At 38.0% G+C, this 16346-nt stretch overlaps 1 long non-coding RNA gene across 23 annotated transcripts in view; it reads right to left on the minus strand.

The window, feature by feature from the left end:
- LOC128106537 (uncharacterized) overlaps positions 1–16346 on the minus strand; it is a 221710-nt gene that overhangs the window by 113593 nt on the left and 91771 nt on the right. For 22 of the 23 annotated variants that reach the window (XR_008216789.1, XR_008216788.1, XR_008216794.1 and 19 more), the window contains one exon: positions 3569–3617. The exons of the other annotated variant lie outside the window; for it this stretch is intronic. This is a non-coding gene — a long non-coding RNA (uncharacterized LOC128106537). The remainder of the gene's footprint in view (positions 1–3568; positions 3618–16346) is intronic. 23 annotated transcript variants of the gene reach the window in all.

Raw genomic sequence — 16346 nt, forward strand, 5'->3', positions numbered from 1 at the left:
TTTTTAAAAAATGCTTGCATATAAGGCTCACATGTATAGGATTCCATTTACTATTAAGAGAAAGTGGAACTGAGCAGTGATACATATATTATGAATAATAAAAGGCATTAAGAATTATAGGACTAAGCAAATGAGTCTTGACAAAGGTAAGGGTCACTGTTTTAAATCCACGTCACATATCTATTTAAATTCTCAACACTGGCAAGCTAAAGAATTATAATAATCTCATATAGTTCTCATATAGTTCATCACAATAGTCTACTGATACTGAAAATTGAAAAAATGAACTCAGTGCTGACTGAGCAATAACTACCTATCAGGTCTATTTTCCCTCTCTTGAGGCTCAATAGAGTTAACATTACACTGACTTCAGACCCATTACAAGGTGAAATGGAGGGTTTTAAGTTAAATGTATAGAGCTGCAAACACACATGGAGGATTGACAAAGCATTGCAAGGCAAAAATACCTACCGGTAAAAGTACAATAAACTGAGGAACAGACCTAGCCCTATCCCTTCATAACCAGAGAAATACATACATTTGCATCCTGTACTATCCAGAAGCCCTCAGCTCTCTAGAATTGTTACAGAAGTCCTTGTAAAGGAGTGCAAGAACACACAACCATTCAAGAACTACCTTGCACAGGCAGAGCCCTGTAGCAGCCGCAGGATACACACTGCCTCACCAGCAGATGTAAATCATATCTCCTCACATGTTTCTGAGTAGATGTTTCTTTCTTGTCACATAAATGAGCAAAACACCCTAGTGTACCTTCTTAAGTGCTTTCATAAAAGCTTTTTTATGAACCAGTTGCCTCAAGGTGGAAAGCTGTGGATTTTTGAAGATCTAAAACCGAGGTAGATGCCGCTATTTCGGTTACTCAGTGGTGCTGGTATTTTGAGCAAATAACTGGATAACACTTATTTTCTGTGGAAAGAAATCTGAAGATTTTTGCAGTGACATTCCCAGCATCAGCAGTGGCTTCAACGACGATTACATAAAATGTTAAGATACCACCAGGAAGCCCCGTTTCACACTTCCAAAAACTGTTAGTGGATGTGTGGGTGTGTGGGTGTGGAAAATAGTCTGTATATTGTCACAGAGTTTGTAATAGATTGTTAAAAAGAAGCAGGTCCCGGACATCATGTTGTAGGCAGGAGACAACCTAGTGATTTCATGAAAAATGAACACTCTTGAGGGAGGCTTCTTTGCGCCTCTATTTTAAGAAAAAGAATTCTATTATGAACTTATGCAGCATAAAATAAAAATTATTGTGAGTGGCAAATGATTTTGTATCAAATCCTGTCTTCCTGAGCCTAGGAAGTAGGGACATTAGAGGACCATATCTGGCTCGGCTGACATCAACATGTGCATTATACTGCTGTGGTTCTGCAGAAAACCATACTAGGAAAAAAGCAGAGTGGCCTAACAGGTTCTAGAAGTGAAATGCAGTATTTTAAATTTCCTGTGCCCACCATTTTTCATATTTTAAATCATATTTTCCTAAGCTGTAGAAATAGGTAAATAGCTTTATGTTATTTATTAGTGTTGAAAAAAGACACATTGTCCATAAAATGTTTCTTTAACAGGTTTCCATTGTATTTTACCAAGATCGAATCTGGAGAGCATGCCCATATGTACTTACTGGATGCTGGCTTTCAGTTTAAACTAATTATCTGAATTCTGTCACAAATTAATAAAGCCCTACTTTGGATAATTACCTTTTTTAAGAATGTTACTTTATAAATAGAGCCTCACATAGAAAACCAAAACCATGAAGATAAATTCTCTGGAAGGGTCAAGATGAGTCTTAAGCTGGAGAACTACCTTCTGACCCAAAGCAACCCCTCTGGAACTTGTTCCTCAACCCAACAACCTTCAAGAACAGGATGCCATGTTAGATGAAAGTTCAGCTTTAGACCTGTTTGATATCTATTAGTGTGACTTTAAAAACTAAATGGTAGGATTGATATTCTCCTTCTCCATGTTTCTTTCATAAATGCCCATAATATTGAACAAGCTGTTTGACATTTCATCAAAGAATTGAGAACTTAGAACAATTTAGCATCCACAAAACTGAAGGGGGAAAAAAGCAAACAAACAAACAAACAAAAAAACCCCAATAAAATTTGAAGATAAAAGTCAAGCTCTTCCCTGAAGCTATGAAACAGTAGGAAGAACTGAAGTACAGTCTTGGGTATTTGTTGGAGGATGATTGGGGCACACGTTCATAAAGAATGACTATAAGCAAAGAGAATAGAACTGTAAGATAATACATTTGATAACATTATGCAAGATCAACAAAATGGATCTAAAATTAAATGTGAGAGTTAAAACATTGACTGTTCCAGAAGAAAAGTTATCAGAATATGTCAAAAAGTAGAGTCATTAAAAAATTCTGGGAGAAGCTGGCACTGGCAAAACGTGCCTCTGTCTGTGCTCATCACTGGAGGGAGTGAGGCAAGAAGATCACCATGAGTATGAAAATGCCTTCTCTGCATAATATGAAGGTGTTGTAAAAAAAATAGAGAAGACAAAAATACGGTTTTATATATAATACAAATAATTTTCAATCAGACTGGAAGAAGACAGGGGAAGATAAACTGCAGTCAGGATGTAAAATAAATATTTTTTTTTTAAAAAGCAAACAAAAAACGCAATGCTTTTAGATTGAAATTCGGAACATATATCATTGAATTAAATTATATTTAATTTAAGATAAAGTTACAGTAAAAGTGCTTTTTGAAACAATTTTGGCTGAATGTTTCAAAGAGAAAAATAAAAGTAGCTGTGCAAATACTACTGTACTCTACTTAGAAACTGACCTTACCCACACACAGAGAGATTAACAAATATAGCATTCTATGCATGCATTAGTTACTTTTCTGTTACTGTAACAAAACACTGGTGCTACTTATAAAAGAAGCCTGTGATTTCAGAGAGTTAGAGTTATTGATTACAGCAGCAGGAAGAGCTCTGGGCTCATATCTTGATCTAGAAGAGAGAGGGTGCAAGAGGCACAATGGGAATGGTGTCTGTCTTTTGAAACCTCAAAGCTAGCCACTAGTGACACACCTCCTCCAGCAATGCCATACCTCCCAGTCCTTCCTAAAGAGTTCTACTGAGGACCAAGTATTCAAATATATGAGCCCATGGGGATCATTCTTATTCAAGTCACCACAGTGTATACATATATTCCCACCATCTTTTTGTTTGGACTAAAGTAGAAATGATAAAATGCCAGTAGTAAAGTGTATACCCAATGTCAAGTTACTACTTTCTAAGAACACCAACTTTCAAAAGAAGGGGCAAGGGCTCCTTGGAGATACAGTTGATAGCTGAGCCCAAGCCGGGTTCATATAAAAGATAAGATGAGGGCTGGAGAGATGGCTCAGAGGTTAAGAGCACTGATTGCTCTTCCAGAGGTAATTCCCAGCAACCACATGGTGGCTCACAACCATCTGTAACGAGATCTGGTGCCCTCTTCTGGCCTGCAGGCACACATGCTGTATACATAATAAATAAATAAATCTTTAAAAAAAAAAAAAGAAAGAAAGAAAGCTCATACCTTTCTCAGTGACTCGGCCCTTCTCTGTGGAGAGGTACTGGGTTTAATGCTTTAAAAAAAAAAAAAAAAAAAAGATAAGATGAGCCTGAAACAATCTATGGTCTCAGAAATTTAATATCTGTCAACAACAGAAAACACGTGTTGGGAATGGAAACATGTCAAAATTAAACAGGGGAAAATCAGTATTAGCTCTGTCAAGTTAAAAATGAGTCTAATAATGATGTTATTGGTTTTACTACATATAAACTAATTATTCAACATTAATTTCAATAAATAACTAAGCAAACCAATGCATGGGTAAGAACAGTGGCCTTACAGAAAAACCTACATATAAAAAATGTGAAAGGAGTATAGAAAGTAGTCAAGTGTCCTTAGACTAAGACAGTACACCAGTAAACTTGAAATTTAGTTGATGAATTTTAGGTAAAACAGAATACTTGTAGTTTTTCCATGTAACTTCCCATATTTATTAAGTGCCAACCTAAGGAGCAGACTTATTAGAGGAAGACTATGAGACATCAATTTATTCAAGGGACAAAGGTGAATATCTTCAGTAGAAATTCATGCTGCTCTTTATACTTTAGTATGAAATAGAAAACTTTATGTATTCTCCCACAGATCACATTAACTGTTAAAAGAGAAAATATCAAATAACCAAAACAGCAGGACATTCAACCAGTCTTGAGTAGCAATCTGCATCTTCCAATTTATAGAAACCAAGATTGAAAATGTATTGCTGCTTAGGGTATCAGAAAAGTGGAGGGTAATATGAGGCCTTGAGCCGAAGTCCTGAACGTTATAATGAAGATATTCTTGAGAAACTGACTGCTGAAATCTAAATAATGTGCATGCTTTAGTTTGGAACAGTGTACCAAAATTAATTTTGTAATATTAATTAATATTCCATGACTAAATAAAATGCTATAATGAAGGAAGATTGAATGAAAATATACAGGAATTGTCTGTACTGTCTTTGCAGTTTGGAAAAATCTGAATTTATCACAAATTAAAATAGAAAAATTAATTTAAAGCATGAGTCACTGTATAACTTTAGAAATGAGATTAGATCATAGGAGTATATGGACTTTAAAATAGTCAATATATAAACATAGAAAAAGATTTTGGCATGAAACAAATTTTACGGTTAATTTTTTAATTTTATAAATTGAATGTAATGTAGAATATGAAATGTATATTATAGATTGATATCCTGCTATTTACCAATAGTCCCACTTATTCATCAATTATCATATTTTTGTAAAAAGAATACTTTTATGAAGGTATACATAGATATAGAGTAAATTGTATGAAATTAGCCGGGCGGTGGTGGCGCACGCTTTTAATCCCAGCACTCGGGAGGCAGAGCCAGGCGGATCTCTGTGAGTTCGAGGCCAGCCTGGGCTACCAAGTGAGTTCCAGGAAAAGGTGCAAAGCTACACAGAGAAACCCTGTCTCGGAAAAAAAAAAAAAATTGTATGAAATTTAACCTGTCTCATTTGGTAATTTTTATTCATTTGTACACCCAAGCAAAATCATAAAAGTAAAGACATATGTTATCCCATGTATTACTCATTCATGTCTCTTGATAGTGTCACACTCCAAACCCTACTATTCCTAACGTTCTGCCAACCACTGTTCACCTATCTATCAGTATCCTATAGTTCGCATTCTCTACAATTTTGTTCAAAGGGAATTTTCCGTTATATTTTCCTTTCTTTCCTCAAAGTAATTGTCTTTTATATGTATTTAAATGGCAAAAAAAAAAAAAGCTTTCCCTGTCTACCTCTGAGTAGAGTTCCCTATCTACTTTAGAGGAGGGCACATTTCCTGTCTATCCTAGAGTAGAGCACATTTACTGTCTACCCTAGAGTTGGGCATATTTCCTATCTACCCTACAGCAGGGCAATTACCACTCACTTGGACTGGGCACTCTACTGAGCTATCTGATGTTGTCTCTTTTACTTGAAAGAGTTTATTTCAACATTTCTTGTGATACAAATCTTCAAGCAAAGCAATATTTTAGCTCTTATGTGACTGAAAATTCTCTACATTAGTTAAGCTTTTCATGGATACTTTCATTGAGTATAGCATTACTGGTTGTCGATTTCCCTTTATTTTCAATTGTTTTATAAGCATATTTCTATTCTTCTTCACATGTACTACTAACCTTTATCTTCCTTGTCTGTGGTTATCTCTCTTCAATTACTTTCTTTCTGATATAATCTTCATAACATTTTAAAAGAAATCTGGGTATGTTGTGCCTCAGTGTAGTATTCTTCATATTTTCTGGTGTTTAAATTCATTGAGCAAATTTTTTGCATTTGGAAAAAAATCAGTCAATATTTCTCTAACTTTTTTTTTATCCCCTTCTTTCTCATCATGGATAATTACAATAACAGTACAATACATGGACTTCTTCTTTTTGTATATGTTTCATTTTTCTTAATATCATTTGCTATATGTATAATTTCATGAACTTATTTTTTTAATTGTAAAATAATGGCCTATGGGTCAGGCTTCTTACTATCTAGCTCTTTTTTATTTAATATTTTTATTTTATAATTAACTTAATTTCACATATCAGCCACGGATTCCCCTGTCCTCCCTCCTCCCACCCCCCAGCCTTCCCCCACAACCCACCCACCATTCCCACCTCCTCCAAGGCAAGGTCTCCCCTGGGGAGTCAGCCCAGCCTGGTATTATAATGTTTGATTTGACACTAATCCGAGATACAGGTTTTTATTTCACCATTTTTTCTTCTATATCATCTTTACATTTACATAGATTTTATTTTGCAATTATTAATAAAATTCATACAATTTCAATGATCTTTAAATTTCTTATCTATTAATTTTAAGACCTATGTCAGCTTCATGTTGGTTTCAGTAGACCTTCTTAATTCTATTGCCATCAGTCATATTTCCAGCTCTTTTGCATGTCTGGAACTCTTTCTTTGGACTTCAGACTGTCTGAATTTTGCCTTCTTGGGTATTGGTTATGATTCTTAACAACTCTGAGTTTCATTCAGGTGTATGTTTGAGAATTAATTAAGATTAGTTGCAAGTGGCTTGCTTTTCTGAGGTTTTACATTTCTGACATGAGAAGTTTAGTCTATGAAAACAAGTTCTTAATAATGTAGAAAAATGTATACCACATTATCTATATGATGGTCATGAATTATAAGGAGCACATACTATTCCTGATCCTATGTGAGACTCTGATATCGGTACCTTGCACCTTCCGAGAATATTCTTCTCTTGTCTATGTTAGTTTCCTTACCTGGCATGTTCTGTTTATTGCTTTATTAGACCAAAGGAAAATTCTGTATTAACTTTTCCATGGATTATTCCTCTATTGACATGATATTCACTTTTCTACAATAGCACTGGTCTCTCTAACTTCCAGCCACTTGACATATGACAGCCAACATATATGCTTAATCGTCCCTTCCCTATAACACCCTGAAATCTCTCTCCAGGTAATAAATACAGGCAACCATCAGCTAAGATGGCACATAGAATGATGTACAGCATCGTCTCTGCTCATATTTCCTGTGTTATATGTAGACTCAGGGTTTATTTATATAGTAATAGGTTCCAAGTCCTTTAATATCACTGCTGCTGTCTCCTCATCCTAAACTTCCTGCCTAGAATGTTCAAATCCTCTCATCTTTAACTGAGTGGATCGGACATCATGATATTTTAGCTCACAGTATCTTAATTCAAATATATTCCTTCATGGCCTGATTTCACTGTAGCCTTCTTTCATTTAATTTACAAGACCTTATAACTATGGATAAAGATGTGAAGGTGATATTAGTAACAGAGAGGACTTTGTTTCACTACTGCATCCATAAACCTTAATACAAATTAGGTGCTAAGTACATGTCATCAAATTATATTCTGTTCCCTTTACAGGTATTTGTACTATGTTTCTAATTGTTAAATATTTTATTTCAGACATTATTAGTGGGCAAATAAAATTATCATGTTTGTTGTAATTCAAGAGGCCTATGAAATAACATGATTATCTTTTTTAATTAAAAGGCAATGGTGTGTGTATTTAATTATTTTGGTTAATCAAAAAAAAATTCTTAGTAATGTGGATGTGTTCATCAGTTCAGTGCTTCTACTGTTTCAAACTTCATTATGTTATGAAGTCACTGACTTCTAAATGTAGTTGGAGTGATTATTTTATTTATCTATAATTGCTTTATACTGTAATTATATGTTCTCCATCGATGATCAAGAGTGTTACATGGGAATTTATATTCAAACAAATATATTTTGGTACAATATCTCATTATCACCACCATCATAAATGGGCTTTATAGCTACTAAAGCTACTCATTATTTGGTAATTGATATATCACAAGCACTCTTCTAAGCACTTTTACATATTGTCTCATTTTGTCTACTTTTTGAACTACAAACAGATGTATTAGACTTTATTTCTTCCTTTTATTAATAAGTGAGCAGATGCTAAAGGAAAAGTTTAGGATAAACTGAGGTCTAAACATGTTCCACAGGATAATTAGGTTTAACTTCCAACAGGAGCAATGCCACAAGGACTTCTGTCCTCTTCACTGAATGAGTGTCTGTACTACTCCAAAGTCTGACAGAAGCAGGACTCCGGAGACTTTAAGTTATGCCATACAGTAAACTAGTTTTAAAGCAATCATCTATGTTTTTATTGTCCTTGACAGTTTTCAACATGTGTTAACAATATTCCCACTTCATAAGAGCATCAATATTATGCAGTTAGGACAATACACACCCAGCAGCCGATAAGGACTGGCCACAAATCACCACTTCTTTTCTCACTAGGAGACTGATGCCTCTTCCACTATCTCCCTGCTTCTTTAGAAAACAAGTGTATTTCAACCTTTTGACAGGGGTGTGTACTTTCATCTTCCAGAACTCTTCAAACTCACTATCTTCATGGAATGATTTCTTTCTCATTTCAGGTAAGGCATTGTTCATATAACTTCCCTAATGAAGACAACACCAGTTTCCAAACCCTCTCCTTTTTTTTTCCCTGAGTCATCTTCTTCATAGAAGTTTTCTTGATACATTCATTATGCTTTTTATAAAATGCTACACCTGTCTCTGATGACTTCAGTTATTGACAATCTGTATAAAATCTATGTTATAGAATTATATTTCCGCAATATAAATCTATTCACAAAAACAAATTATTTTCATAATTTATAGACTACTTCAAGTTCTAAATGAAAGAATGGTAGATCTTTTCTTTTATATTATGGTTATATGTGCAGATTTTGAGCTTATATAATGTCTTAAATTTGTAACTAGGTGGGAGGTATTGGTAGGCCATATTGGTGGGTCTTCAGGGCAGAGAGAGAACTCTGGGAAAAAGAAGGTAAAATTACCAGCCAGATTTGGAGGAAGCAACATGAGCTGTAAGGAGAGATGAAGCAATGAACCTCGTGACAGAATGTGGATTAAAATAAATGGGTTAATTTAAGTTATAAGAGCTATTGGGACAAGCCTAAGCTAAAGCTGAGCTTTCATAATTAGTAAGAAGTGTCCATGTTGTTTTTTGTGAGCTGGTAGCCCAAAGAAAACTCCAACTACACCTCCTCTCCTCTACACCTCACTATTCCTTTCATTCTCCAGTCTCACCTCTATCACACCATACATATGATGTTTTCTGTATATCCATAACATCTAGGATTCACAAGTGATAAAAAATGTAGATGTAACCAACGGTCTTATTAAATAAGAAACACAGAGCCGATTCAGAGAAGAAAGCCAAGAGGTCAGAGCTAAGAGCCTCACCCTTCCTGATTCAGGGATCCTCTTCAGCCAAGAGAGCTCTCCGAAAAGGGAACCTACTTCCTGTGTGTATGTCTTTATATGTGTATAGTCTTTCTGTTCTGCCTTCTCATTGGTTGTAAACCCAACCGCCGCCACGCACTTGCTATGGCTCTAATAGCTCTGACCCCCAGACAACTTTATTTATTAACATACAATTAAAATCACATTTCAGTACAAGTAAAATACCACCACAAAAAAATATGCAAAACTGTTTTTGATTTTTCTTGAAGCTGACATTTTGCTTTCTATCATTATCTCTAGTTGCAAATGTGATCCTCGTTTATGACTGGATGAAGCTTTGTTGATTACATATTTTCTTTCTTTATCCATTGATTATTGTACACTGATTCCATAAATGTCAAGGGGAATAATGCCACAATAAACAGATGTTCAGGTATCTCTCTGATATTTTGACTAAAGTGTTGCAGGTTTATATCCAAAACCTAAACTGAGTCATATAGTAGCTGATAATTTTAGAATTTAAGAAAGTTCAGTGCTGGGTCCACCCCAGGCTCCAAGGAGAAAGTATGTTCCTGCCTAGCACCATGACGTACTGAGCAGAACAAGGAGACCCACATGCATGTCTGGGATGGTCCACCCCAGGATCAGAGAAGGAAACATGGGTCACCCTACTGCGGCACTATTATGGTGAGCAAATGTACGATGTGGTGTGGGAAAGGAAAAGAGACAGAATGGTGCATGTTCTGTGGACAGAGGCACATCTGAAGAGGTGAAAGCAGTGAAGGGTGGTTGAGATGCGTGACTTGCTTGCAGTCGAGAGCCATGGTGATGTCTGGGCCTGGGATGCTGCCAGGGCCCATGTCTGGGTTCATATCCCTGTTACAGCTGTGGTCTATGTTAACGTCCATGGATCCTGACTCCACCAAAGGCCAAGAGGATAGGAATGTACAGAGTTAGCCCTATCCCTCACCGTTTGCAACACTAGGTAGACATTTTTTTGCCCATTACCTGCTGAAGCCCTCAGGAGAGCAGATTGTACACCTCACATAGGAAGCCCAGTAGAGCTGACTCTGTAGACAGGGACACAGGTGGGCCTGCCCTGAGGGCATGAGAATGGAATAGCTAGTATTGGTCTCCTAGCCTTCAGTGTGGTGACGAGGGCGAGAGAAAAATGCCCTCACCACCCTCACCCCTACCATCTGCAGCTGGCAAGGGAGCTGACCCTCCCCTTTGCCAGCTGCAGCTCTTGGGGAAGTAGGTCCTGCACCTCATCTAGACAGGACAGTGGAGCTGACCCTGTTGACGGGATTGAGAGGGACACTGGTGAGCCAAGAACATGAGCATGGGAGAGCGGTCCCATCTACTTATATTATGCAGGCTGAGTGGGTGAGGGAGAAATTATTTCCTTGTCTCTCAAAACCAACAGTAGATGAGGGGCCTAACTCTCATCATTAACAGCTGCAGCACTCTGGAAAGAGGGCCATGCTCCGTGCCTTGCCAACACAACAGACCCCATTGACAGGGGTGAAGGAGAACCAGTCAGAGAACATTAACATGGAGAACTCACCACCAGCGATGGGTGAGAGAGCTGGCCCTGAGTTCCTAAGAGTGGGAGAGCTGTGCCTGCCCTCTCCAGCTGTAGCACTCAGGCTAGTGACCCCCTGCGCATTGCCTGGGCAACACAGTAGAACTGACCCTGATTGTGTAGCTGAGCCAGTCCTGAAGGCATGAAAGCAGAAGAACCAGTCCTGCCCTTTGGTCTTAGTTGCAAAGGGTGAGCAAGCTGGGGCAATGCTGGAGAGCTCAACCGGGTGGTGAGGATGGGAGAGAACCGGTAGAGTGACCAATCCTGCAACTGCCCGGGCCCAGAACCAGGGTTATGAGCTGCATCCATCTCAACTATGATCTGCTGGAGCACGGGAAGGTGCACATACTGCAGATCCAAAGCGACAAGATCTCCACAACACAGGACAGCAACAGGATATCAAAGCAGAGCCACAGTGAAGGCCCAGCATCGACAGTGTAGCAGAAATCAGAGACCTCGAACCAGACCAATGACTCTTTGCGATGAACACTTGCAAGTAAAGATACACGGACAAAAGGGTTCACTGTGTGACTCACTGGGTCACGCTGTAGCTTCCATGACGAGATTTGTGATGAGACTTTTCTTTACTATTTTCTTCTTTTTTCCTCTTAAATTGTATTTTATTTTATGTATGAGGTGGTGAGGTTGCAAGGGCAGATAGTGGATACAAAGGGATGGGGAGATGCATAATGTGAAAGACACAAAGAATAAATAAAACGTTTTCAAAAACAAAGCAAAGAGAGAATGTTCAGTGGTAATTTCCATACAGCCTTGACTTACTTACTTTCTCTGCAACAGAAGGTTTGTTTTTCCAAGCATCCTCACCAATATTGGTTGTTGTTTGTTTTCTTAATGGTAGTCACTCTGACTTGGAAGAAATGGGATCTCAGTGTTGATTTTCCTTGATACTTAAGGACGTTGAACATTTTTCTGGGTGAATGACTATTTTTACTTTATCTTTTAAGAATTGTATATTTATTTGATTATTCTGTTTACTCATTAGGGGTGTGTGTGTGTGTGTGTGTGTGTGTGTGTGTGTGTGTGTGTGTGTTCTTTATATAGCCTGTATATTAATCATTTTGAAATGTATAGACATCAAATATTTTCTTCCATTCTGCAGGCAGTTTTGCTACTAAATTAACAATTCCCTATGCTGTATAGAAGATTTTCAATCACATAAAATTCAATATGTCAATTCTGTTTTATTTCCTGAGCTATTGGAGATCTCTTCAGAAACTGCATTTACTGCTTATGTCTACATCTTGCAGTGGTTTCTTCTAACAGAGTTTCAGACTTCCAATTAAGGACCTAGATATTTATAATAAAGTTGAGAAATGTACAACATTTCTTCTAAAAGTGAATATCTAAATTTCTTAGCAACATCATTTATAGAGGCTATTTCTCCAATGCACGCATCTTTATTAAAAATCAGTGTGCTGTGGCTGCTTGAATTCATATTTAGGTCATATATTCTACTCCATTTATCTACATGTTGATACTTTTACCAGTAATATGCTATTTTTCTTACTACATTATATAGTGTAACTTGATACAATATAGAGAGATACATCCAGTGATTTTCTTTCCATCTACAATCCCTTTGTCTATTTGGGATCTTTTGAGACTCCCAATTAATTGGGAAGTTGTTTTCTCCACATCTATTAAAAATGTCTTGGGAACTTTGACCATTTTAAGTGGGGTGATGTGAATCAGTAAAATAACAATGTTCACAACAGATTTCAAAATCTATGAGTGTAGGATGTCTTCCCATATTCTATTGTTATCTCCAGTTTTTTTTTTTTTTTTTTTTTTTTTTTTGGTTTTTTGAGACAGGGTTTCTCTGTGTAGCTTTGCGCCTTTCCTGGAACTCGCTTTGGAGACCAGGCTGGCCTCGAACTCACAGAGATCCGCCTGGCTCTGCCTCCCGAGTGCTGGGATTAAAGGCGTGCGCCACCACCGCCCGGCTTCCAGTTTATTTTTTCATGGTGCTAACATTATAGCAGTCTTTCAATTCCTGTGTAGCTTTATTTCAGTGTATTTTTAAACTTTTCAAAGACATAATTGCTTTATTATTTTGTCATCATGCTCATTATTGACATGCATTAATACTACTGATGTTTGTGTGTTGAATTTTTTATTCTCCTGCTTTCCTGAAATATTCAGTTCTAAAGGGTTTCTGGTGAAGTGTATAGGATCTTTTACACATAGTAACATATTAACTGTAATAATGCTAATTCAATGTCTTCCTCTTTTATTTATATCCATTTTATTTCTTTCTCTTATCATAGCAATCTAGTTAAGACATAAAGAACTATATAGACCAAGGACTATAAAATAGAAACTCTTGTTCAATTTATGTAGGTCATGGTTCTCAAACTTCCTAATGCTGTGGCCCTTTAATACTGTTCCTCATGGTGTAGTAACCCCCAACCATAAAATTATTTTATTTCTACATCATAACTGCAATTTGCTACCGTTAGGAATCATAATGTAAATATCTGATATGGAGGATATGATATGAGACCCCTGTGGAAGAGCCATTTGACTCCCAAAGGGGTCACGACCCACAAGTTGAAAACCACTACTTTGTAATGGAACTGTAATATATGTAAATGCTATTATTTTTGAACCTCAAAGTTAAAATTGCATTTTTTGTTTAAAATCTGAATTCTCTAAATTACACTAAGAATATTTGTAAAGTACATTGAAGTATAAATATGTAAATGTTGAGACTTGGTTCATAATACTACCATGAACATAAATATTAGCTGATATTTTACCATCATTTTCTGGACATTATGTATTGAGTGGATTTTATTTAAGTTCTATATACATTCCTTTTTTTTTCTTATTTTTTCTTCCTCTGTCTCAGGACTACATGGATTAAAATGCCTGCCACCATATCTAGCTTGTTGGTTTTGTTTTGAGTCAGGGTCTCACTCTATAGTCCTGATCACATGGCTTTGTAGTCACAGAAGTCTCCTTTCTCAGGAGTGGTGGCATTATGGGCTTGCATATAAACTTTCCTAAAATGTTTTGATATTACAGCCTGAGGAGTTGGATGACTATAGTTAACCAATGAGGGACACTATTACTAAAAGAAATGAACTGCCCAATGAGCAGCATGGATAGTCATAATATTCTGACCCAGAAGCCTATTTTAAGCTTTTCTTAGCTTAGGGTTTCCTTGTGAGGACCTTTTTGTGGGCAAATGTGTGTTCTTCTGTATGCTGTCCTCTTCAGGAGGACACCTAGATGCATCAGATGCAAAAAGTGGTAAGTGAGCCTTGGGTTCCTGGAATCCTGGGTGGCAATTTCAGACTCTAGCTGCTTTGGAGCTATGTGGAGCCACCATGTGAAGTTTACTCTGTGCTCTGCAGTCCAATGCTACATGGGGTCTGGCCCAGCAATGCCTATGCCCACATGCACTTGAAGTGTGCAGCCCACAGGCAGCCTTGAGCCCTGAGGCTCTACCCTTCTGCCCTGGTGAAGCTGCTTCCTTGCAATCCCCAGTACCATGAACTTGTGGCTATATGGATTCTGCAGCACTGCCTGTATCCTTTTCTAACTATTTTTTTTTTGTTTGCATAAGTTCATTTGTACTCAGCAATGAGTTTCCAAGAGGTGTTTTAACACAAAGATACCATGTGGTATCAACATGATTACCCCATCCTCAACTTTTGTATAATATTTAAGGTCCAGCCTTAAATTTATATAAATCCAGGGGCCCAGGAGAGACACTACCAATGGCGTGGGAATGAATCCATTTGCTCGGAGCTCTTTAGTCCAATTCGTTTATTCCTCAGTCACCATCATTCAGTCACTAGTTCAACTCTCTCAGATCTCTCTATTTCCTTGGTCCCCTTCTTCTTGTTCCCTCAATTCTTAATTCCCTCTAATCTTCAGTTCCTCAATTCCTCAGTCCTTCAATCTTCAGTTGCTAGTTCCCTCAATTCTTCAATCCTTCCTTTCCTTATTCCTTCAATTCTTCATTCCCTCAATTCTCTGTTCCCTCTATTCCTAGTTCTCTCCAATCCTAATTCTGTCCCATCTTCAGTCCTTCCCCCTTCAGTCCTTTTTTCCCATCCTCCCCCCTTCCCCCCCCCCCCACTGGTCTATATCCTATCCTAAACAGTAACACCTTGTGTTTTGTATACAGCACAAGATTGTAGAGGTCCCCACTAGAGGCTTCCTGGCAACTTTATCTGCAACCCAAAAGGGGAGAGATAAGAGTGGAGTCAGTTAGTAGATGGGATAAATCAGAAAAGGAATTTATGTGCTAGAAATATATCCTTATTGTGGTTAGGTGAAGGCATTACGAATCTATCAACTGTAGACTTACAGGTGATAGGGTAGGGAAAGTCTGTAGGTCACTAAAAGTTAAAACTGTCACTTTTTTCCTCTGCTGCCAGTTTCCTGACAGGGCGGGTTGGGAAGAGTACTGATAGCTAGTCAGTCTGCATCACAGCTTGAAACACCTGCTGAGGGGAAACTCTCTTTAATCTAAGAGGTTCTCCCAGGCAGTGAGAGAGAGGGGGTAGGTCTTGATTTGTACAAGAAACAAAGCTTGTTCATCTAGTTGGTAGGCATTTGGCCTGTGAGACATGTAGTCTCAGATTTTATCTAAATTGGGGGGTTTTCAGGCGTCTAACAGATAGCTGTCTGTTCCTTGCTTGTCTTTTAAGACTTTGTTTGGGGTTGACTCTATCTTAGGAAGTAGCTCAAGGAGGGTATTTGCAAGTGGCAGATACCCCAAAACAAATGCTAAAGAGGGGGCCTGGAGCTCAGAGACAGAAGGTTTTGTCTAAGTGACTATCCAGGTGCTTTGAAAGGGAGACTCTCTCTTTCTCTCTCTCTCTCTCTCTCTCTCTCTCTCTCTCTCTCTCTCTCTCTCTCTCACACACACACACACACACACACACACACACACTCTAGGAGAATTATGAGCACAAGGAATTCATACAAAGACACAGCTGAATATTAAGCCGCATAACTGTTAAAAAATGTTAGTTTTTCGACTGCGTTGTGTGCTTACCCTGCAAGGAAATGCCACGAAACACGACAGAATCCGCTAACAAGAGTTTTATTAAAGGGACAGAGAGTGAGCAGGCCTGTGGGAAACACGTGTGTGGAGAGGAAGAAGGAACCGGGAACATGGCGCCTGATTTTAAAGGCTGGGCGTGGACAGATCAGCGTCACTACTACACGCAAGCGCGTAGATCACATGGCCACGTTGCGCGCTTACGTGGCTAGTGGGACGTCATGGATCTTGGTCCCGCGAGATGCCCTGACCCAGAAATGGCTATCTGGACCTGGACCTAGCCAGGCGGAAGTATCCGCCAGGCATAGGCAGACACGCCTGACCGTGGGGGCTTGTTGTAAACCTTTCAAT

This window comes from Peromyscus californicus, unplaced genomic scaffold, assembly GCF_007827085.1.
Source record: "Peromyscus californicus insignis strain IS unplaced genomic scaffold, ASM782708v3 Scaffold_9__1_contigs__length_137607984, whole genome shotgun sequence".
NCBI classification, from domain to species: Eukaryota; Metazoa; Chordata; class Mammalia; order Rodentia; family Cricetidae; genus Peromyscus; species Peromyscus californicus.